General features: G+C 29.8%; 1 long non-coding RNA gene across 1 annotated transcript; it reads right to left on the reverse strand.

Moving 5' to 3' along the window:
- Positions 1-609: 609 nt before the first annotated feature.
- On the reverse strand, positions 610-2,538 carry LOC130499069 (uncharacterized). The gene is made up of 2 exons (XR_008937986.1): positions 1,098-2,538; positions 610-935 (listed from the first exon to the last, which is right to left on the reverse strand). It is a non-coding gene; the product is annotated as an uncharacterized LOC130499069 (long non-coding RNA).
- Positions 2,539-6,721: the final 4,183 nt, after the last annotated feature.

A 6,721-nucleotide genomic window follows, 5' to 3' on the forward strand; every position in this document is an offset into this window, starting at 1 on the left:
ATAACTCATATCCGTGTGGTCAGTGAAGTTTGAACCCGAGTTCACCTTATTGAGTTTTCACTACAAGAAAACATATATTTAACGAGGACCAATTTCCTCGTTAATTCCTCGTAAAAAGAAGTTTACGAGGAATTAACGAGGAAATAGGTTTCGTCGTTTATCGTCCGTCGTAACACACATTTCGTCGCCATTTCCTCGTAAAGTAGCGAGTCAACCATTTCCTCGTAAAAACGAAGTCAAGATTTCGTCGTAAGTTCCTCGCCGCATTTCCTCGTAAAATCCTCGCGGGCTTTCCTCGTAAAAACCACGCGATGCATTCGTCGTTACTTACACGTAATTTCCTTGGAAGAAATCCTCGTAAATTTGATGTAACTTCCTTGCAATATATTCCTCGTAAACTCCACGTAGATTCCTTGAAAAGCTTTCCTCGTAAATACCTCGTAAAATATTCCTCGTAAATTCCTCGGTTAGCTTTCGACGTAAATAACTCGTATAATGCGAATTTTCGAATTAATAAATAATATTGATAAATTTAATAATTATTAATTTAATTTAGTAAAAATATTTATATATTTGTGGTTTATAAATAAATTTTAAATAAAATTCAAATGCAACAAAATATTTTATATATAAATAAGTTTTGGATTTTATAATACATAAACCGAAAAAAACTAAGGCCCGTTCATCGCCTCGTAGAATTCCTTGCTCCTCCTCGTCATGTGTGCCCGATGACTCGTCTGGAATGAGATTTTGTTGTTTCATGTTCCTCAATAAAGTTTCCCATTCCGGATTTGTGGCCGCTATAACGTCGATGAAGGCCTCGAGTCCACTCACACGGAACCGCCGGCACCTGAAGAAGAACCTGGAGAGTCTAACTGACTACCAGACTCACCGAACATGTCTCTGTAGTGAGCAGTAAGCATGTTCTTGCGAACCTGCAAAAATATATTTTTTGAGTTTATGATCAGCAATAATAAAAAATCTATCATCAATAATTTAAAAATCTATCTAACGAACATAAATTCCATAAACCTATCTAAATTCCCTAAACTAACCACCTAATATACTAAACTAATTATGGGGAGCGAGGAAATTACCATTTCGAAGGAGAGAGGAATGGGAGAGGAGTTGGAGAGGAAATGGAGAGGAATTGGAGAGGAAGTTGGGACGAATGGAGATTGTGAGGTTTGGGTTGTATATATAACTTACGAAGGCGTCGCAATTTTCTTGTAGATTTACGAAGAATTAATGAGGCCCGTCTTTTATTTCCTCGTAAAATCCTCGTAAACTTACGAGGAAATTGCGAGGCCCGTCCTAAATCCAACGACGAATAAGCGAGGCCCGTCTTTCTGGTCCTCGTAAATGCCTCGTAAATTACGAGTTTTTAACGAGGTAAATTTCTAAACCTCTAAAATCAGAAACCCCAAACCCCAAACCCTAAACCCCATCTTTCTTATATTCTACTTCATATATTACAAACATATCTTCCTTTTAACCTCAATATCTTCTTAACATTTCAAAACTCAAAATTTAAAACCACAATTCTTTAACTTCTAATATCAATCTCTTCTTTCTAATATAAACTTATACAAAATCAAATTATTTATTTAAATTTTCTATTTTGCAACAAAAATATAATCTTTTGAAGATTTGAAAATATAATCTTCTTAACATTTCAAAACTCAAATTTTAAAACCACAATTCTTTAACTTCTAATATCAATCTCTTTTTTCTAATATAAACTTATACAAAATCAAATTATTTATTTTGAAACAAAAATATAATCTTTTGAAGATTTGAAAATATAATCTTTTGAAAATTATAAAATTATTAATGGGGTTTGGAGTTTGGGATTTAGACAAAATAGAAGAAAGATGGAGTTTGGGGTTTATGGTTTAGGGGTTTAGACAAAATATCTCGTTAAAACCTCGTAAACCCACGAGGAAATTACGAGGAAATAAAAGACGGGCCTCGGTAATTCCACGTAAGCTTACGAGGCATATACGACGATTTCGTCTTACGTGGAATTAACGAGGCTCGCATTTTTTTTTTCCGTTGTTATTTCCTCGTTAACTACGAGGAATTAACGAGGTATGCTTTCTAAACGCCGAAAATCTAAAATCCCAAACCACAAACACCATCTTTCTTATCTTCTACTCTTCATTCCAAATTTCAAAACTCAAAATTTAAAACCACAATTCTTTAACTTCTAATATCAATCTCTTCTTTCTAATATAAACTTATACAAAATCAAATTATTTATTTTGCAACAAAATTATAATCTTTTGAAGGTTTGAAAATATAATCTTTTGAAAATTATAAAATTATTAATGGGGTTTGGAGTTTGGGATTTAGACAAAATAGAAGAAAGATGGGGTTTGGGGTTGGTTTAGGGGTTTAGACAAAATATCTCGTTAAAACCTCGTAAACCTACGAGGAAATTACGAGGAAATAAAAGACGGGTCTCGGTAATTCCACGTAAGCTTACGAGGCCTTTACGACGATTTCATCTTACGTGGAATTAACGAGGTTCACATTTTTTTTTGTCGTTATTTCCTCGTTAACTACGAGGAATCAACGAGGTATGCTTTCTAAACGCCTAAAATCTAAAACCCCAAACCACAAACACCATCTTTCTTATCTTCTACTCTTCATTCCAAATTTCAAAACTCAAAATTTAAAACCACAATTCTTTAACTTCTAATATCAATCTCTTCTTTCTAATATAAACTTATACAAAGTCAAATTATTTATTTTGCAACAAAAATATAATCTTTTGAAGATTTGAAAATATAATCTTTTGAAAATTATAAAATTATTAATGGGATTTGGAGTTTGGGCTTTAGACGAAATAGAAGAAAGATGGGGTTTGGGGTTTAGGGTTTAGGGGTTTAGACAAAATATCTCGTTAAAACCTCGTAAATCCACGAGGAAATTACAAGGAAATAAACGACGGGCCTCGGTAATTCCACGTAAGCTTACGAGGCCTTTACGACGATTTCGTCTTACGTGGAATTAACGAGGCTCGCATTTTTTTTCATCGTTATTTCCTCGTTAACTACGAGGAACTAACGAGGTATGCTTTCTAAACGCCTAAAATCTAAAACCCCAAACCACAAACACCATCTTTCTTATCTTCTACTCTTCATTCCAAATTTCAAAACTCAAAATTTAAAACCACAATTCTTTAACTTCTAATATCAATCTCTTCTTTCTAATATAAACTTATACAAAATCAAATTATTTATTTTGCAACAAAAATACAATCTTTTGAAGATTTGAAAATATAATCTTTTGAAAATTATAAAATTATTAATGGGGTTTGGAGTTTGGGATTTAGACAAAATAGAAGAAAGATAGGGTTTGGGGTTTAGGGTTTAGGGGTTTAGACAAAATATCTCGTTAAAACCTCGTAAACCCACGAGGAAATTACGAGGAAATAAACAACGGGCCTCGGTAATTCCACGTAAGCTTACGAGGCCTTTACGACGATTTCGTCTTACGTGGAATTAACGAGGCTCGCATTTTTTTTTTCATCGTTATTTCCTCGTTAAATACGAGGAATTAACAAGGTATGCTTTCTAAACGCTTAAAATCTAAAACCCCAAACCACAAACACCATCTTTCTTATCTTCTACTCTTCATTCCAAACCTCAAACCTCAATATTGGTGTGTTTAAAATGATGTTGAAACTTCCATATTTATAGAAATTTTTTGAATCTGGTAGTTGAAGTTTTGCGAGGAATTTGCGAGGAATAGGTAGGTAGCAAAAAAAAATGTGCTTTAGTATTCCTTGTTAAAATCACGTAAAACATTTCCTCGTAAAGAAGACGTGAATTTACGTTGTGTTTACGAGGAAACTCTATTTCCTCATTTCCTCGTAAAGATGATGCAAGCTTTACGTGGTTTTAACGAGGAAAGAGAATTTCCTCGTTAAAACCACGTAACTTTACGTTGTTTTAACGAGGAAATGTTTTCTTCGTTACTTTACGAGGAAATAACGACGTTTTGTTCTTTCTTTGTAGTTTCCTCGTAAAGTCGGCGTAATTTTACGAGGATTTTATTTCCTCGTTAATTTTCCTCGCCAAAGTGTTGTTTTCTTGTAGTGTTTTTAAATCAAAACATTCCAGTCTTGACTCTTGTTTTGTAACTTTTGAGGAAGGTCGCGTTTTAAAAATTAACTAGATTTTGATCCGCGCTTTTGAAGCACGGAATATTTTACGATGAAAAATTTTACTAATAATTTAACAAATATTTTGGTAAATTTTAAAGAGTGTGTATTTAAAATATTTTTGCATTTAAATCAGTATTTTTAAATTCAACCCGATTGTGATTATACCGGTTAATCCGGAGATCTGACAATTCAATTTATGTTTTTAAAATATTCATATTAAAAAATCACTAAAATCCGAGACTAACCGATTGAACTAATAGATGACCGATATGTAATCTAATTGGATTTAAATTGTAATAGCTTCATAATTTGTAATCTTATAATCGAAATTTTAAAGTTCACTATTTTGCAATTTATGATAGTGAACTTTAAAATTATGACGTTTCTACAAAATTTTAAAGAAAAATGATAGATATAAAATAACTAAGATTAATTATTGTATTATTTGGAAACATTGATAGTAGTATAAAAATATATTGTTTGGAAACATTGATAATAATATAAAGAAATAAATATATTGTTTGGAAACATTGATAGTAGCATAAAGAAATAAGTATATTGTTTGGAAACATGGATAGTATTATAAAGAAATGAACATAAAATGATTTAATGTATGTTTAACTATAAAGTATAAATATGTACTTAATTTAAAAATTTACAAAATAAATGTTAGGTCTAACGGAATGTTTCTGTTTTAATAAGATAGATTTGACCAACACGACTACCAATACAAACAAATCTTTAGTTTTAAAATAAAATTAAATATTGATTAAAATTAGTTGTTTGATAACTTATCATTTGATTGCTTTGCATGCATGCATGCTGTTGCGGAGTACTAAGTCGGGTCTCTTGTGTCGGAACTCGCAAAAACTTTTGGAAACTTTGTGGGTCCCGCCGGATCCACCGAAGAACATCATTATTTGCATATGCATCATTATAAAAATCGTGAAGTTTTGTTTCTCTCCTATTGATACTACGAGCCGGTCCTTTCCCCTTTTTTCTTTGTATAAATGCATATAGCCGTTTGATTTGTTCACACTAAAAAAAAATCTTAATAATACCTTGATTATATCCTAAATTCTAAATTAAATCTCAATAAGTTAGATTCTTTGGTTCAAACATTTTGATGTACTACCAAATGTTAGCAAAAAATTTTTTGTTGATGTACTCATAAAATTGTTATTTTAGGATAAAGATTTTGTTTTACTTTTATCCCTGATCTGAAATTGCACAATTTTTTTAAAACAATGCACAATTATAATTAACAAACACATATTTTCGAATCACTTTAACGGAGAATTTTATGTGATTTTCTATTAAAATGGAAAATCTACTGTTATTCAAACATGAATATTTAAAAACTCATTTAAAAAATCATTGTTATTGAATTTGATATTTCATAAAGTATTCTGAAGTCTGTTGTTATTGAAAATATTTTTAGTTTTCGAGTTTTAAAGTTTTCAGGTGATTTTAGGGTGTTTGTGTGAAATTTCTTAGTTAAAAAATAAAAACTCAAATCTCATGATTTTAGGTGATATTCTAGAGTAGTTTAACAAAATCACATAAATCTCTTGCAAATTATTAAAATCATCTAAAACCATATTAAAAATCAAATCACATTAAATATTAAATTGAATATACCACCTTTATATTAAAAAGAAACAAAAAAATACATATATAAACCAAAAAATATCAAAAAGATACAATTTCTAGAAAAAGGTAAAAATAAGCAATATTTCTGAACTGATTTAATCCTAGAAGAAAATAACAATAGTTAATAAGATGGAATCGAATATAATGGTATGAGAGACAGCCAGTCAGCTAAAGAATGATCAGACAACATATACAAATAGCATGAGCAGATTCCGAATCTTGCATCATATTCATTTTTTAGCTGTTATTAGACCATCTCTAATGGTTTATTCTATTTTAGAGTAGATTTCACTCTAAAATAGTGTTACTCTAAAATAGAGTTTTGTTTCTCTCCAATGATTTACTATATATTTCACACTAAAATAAATATTCTTATAAATATTCTTTTCTAATTTTATGACTAATAGCTTTTACTTACAACACTTACAAATTGAATCCTTACATTTTATTTTTCAAAAAGTTTTCATAAACTATTTATCTATATCAAACATTTACTATATTAATAATTACATTATACTAATAGCATAATACATTTTACCTTGAACATCTCTATTAGTGTATCTTTTTCGCAAATGATCATTAACGAATTTCAGATTGTGAAATGAGTTTTTTATCGTATAAAATTATTTTTAATTTTAGTGCTTGTTTTCTTTAGCTAATAATAATAAATTTTAAAAACATATATATAAATATATATATTAAACATAATTAGGTGTTGTTAGCATAATTAAACTAAATAAATAGTTACAAAATAAAAATATTGAAAGATAAAAGGACTAAAATATAAATAAAAAAGTTACACACTATAATAGAGTAAGAAATAAAGTTACTCTAAATATAGAGTAAAAAATAGAGTTACACTATTTTAGAGAGAAATATAGAATGGAGTTGGAG

This window comes from Raphanus sativus, chromosome 2 (assembly GCF_000801105.2).
Source record: "Raphanus sativus cultivar WK10039 chromosome 2, ASM80110v3, whole genome shotgun sequence".
NCBI lineage: Eukaryota > Viridiplantae > Streptophyta > Magnoliopsida > Brassicales > Brassicaceae > Raphanus > Raphanus sativus.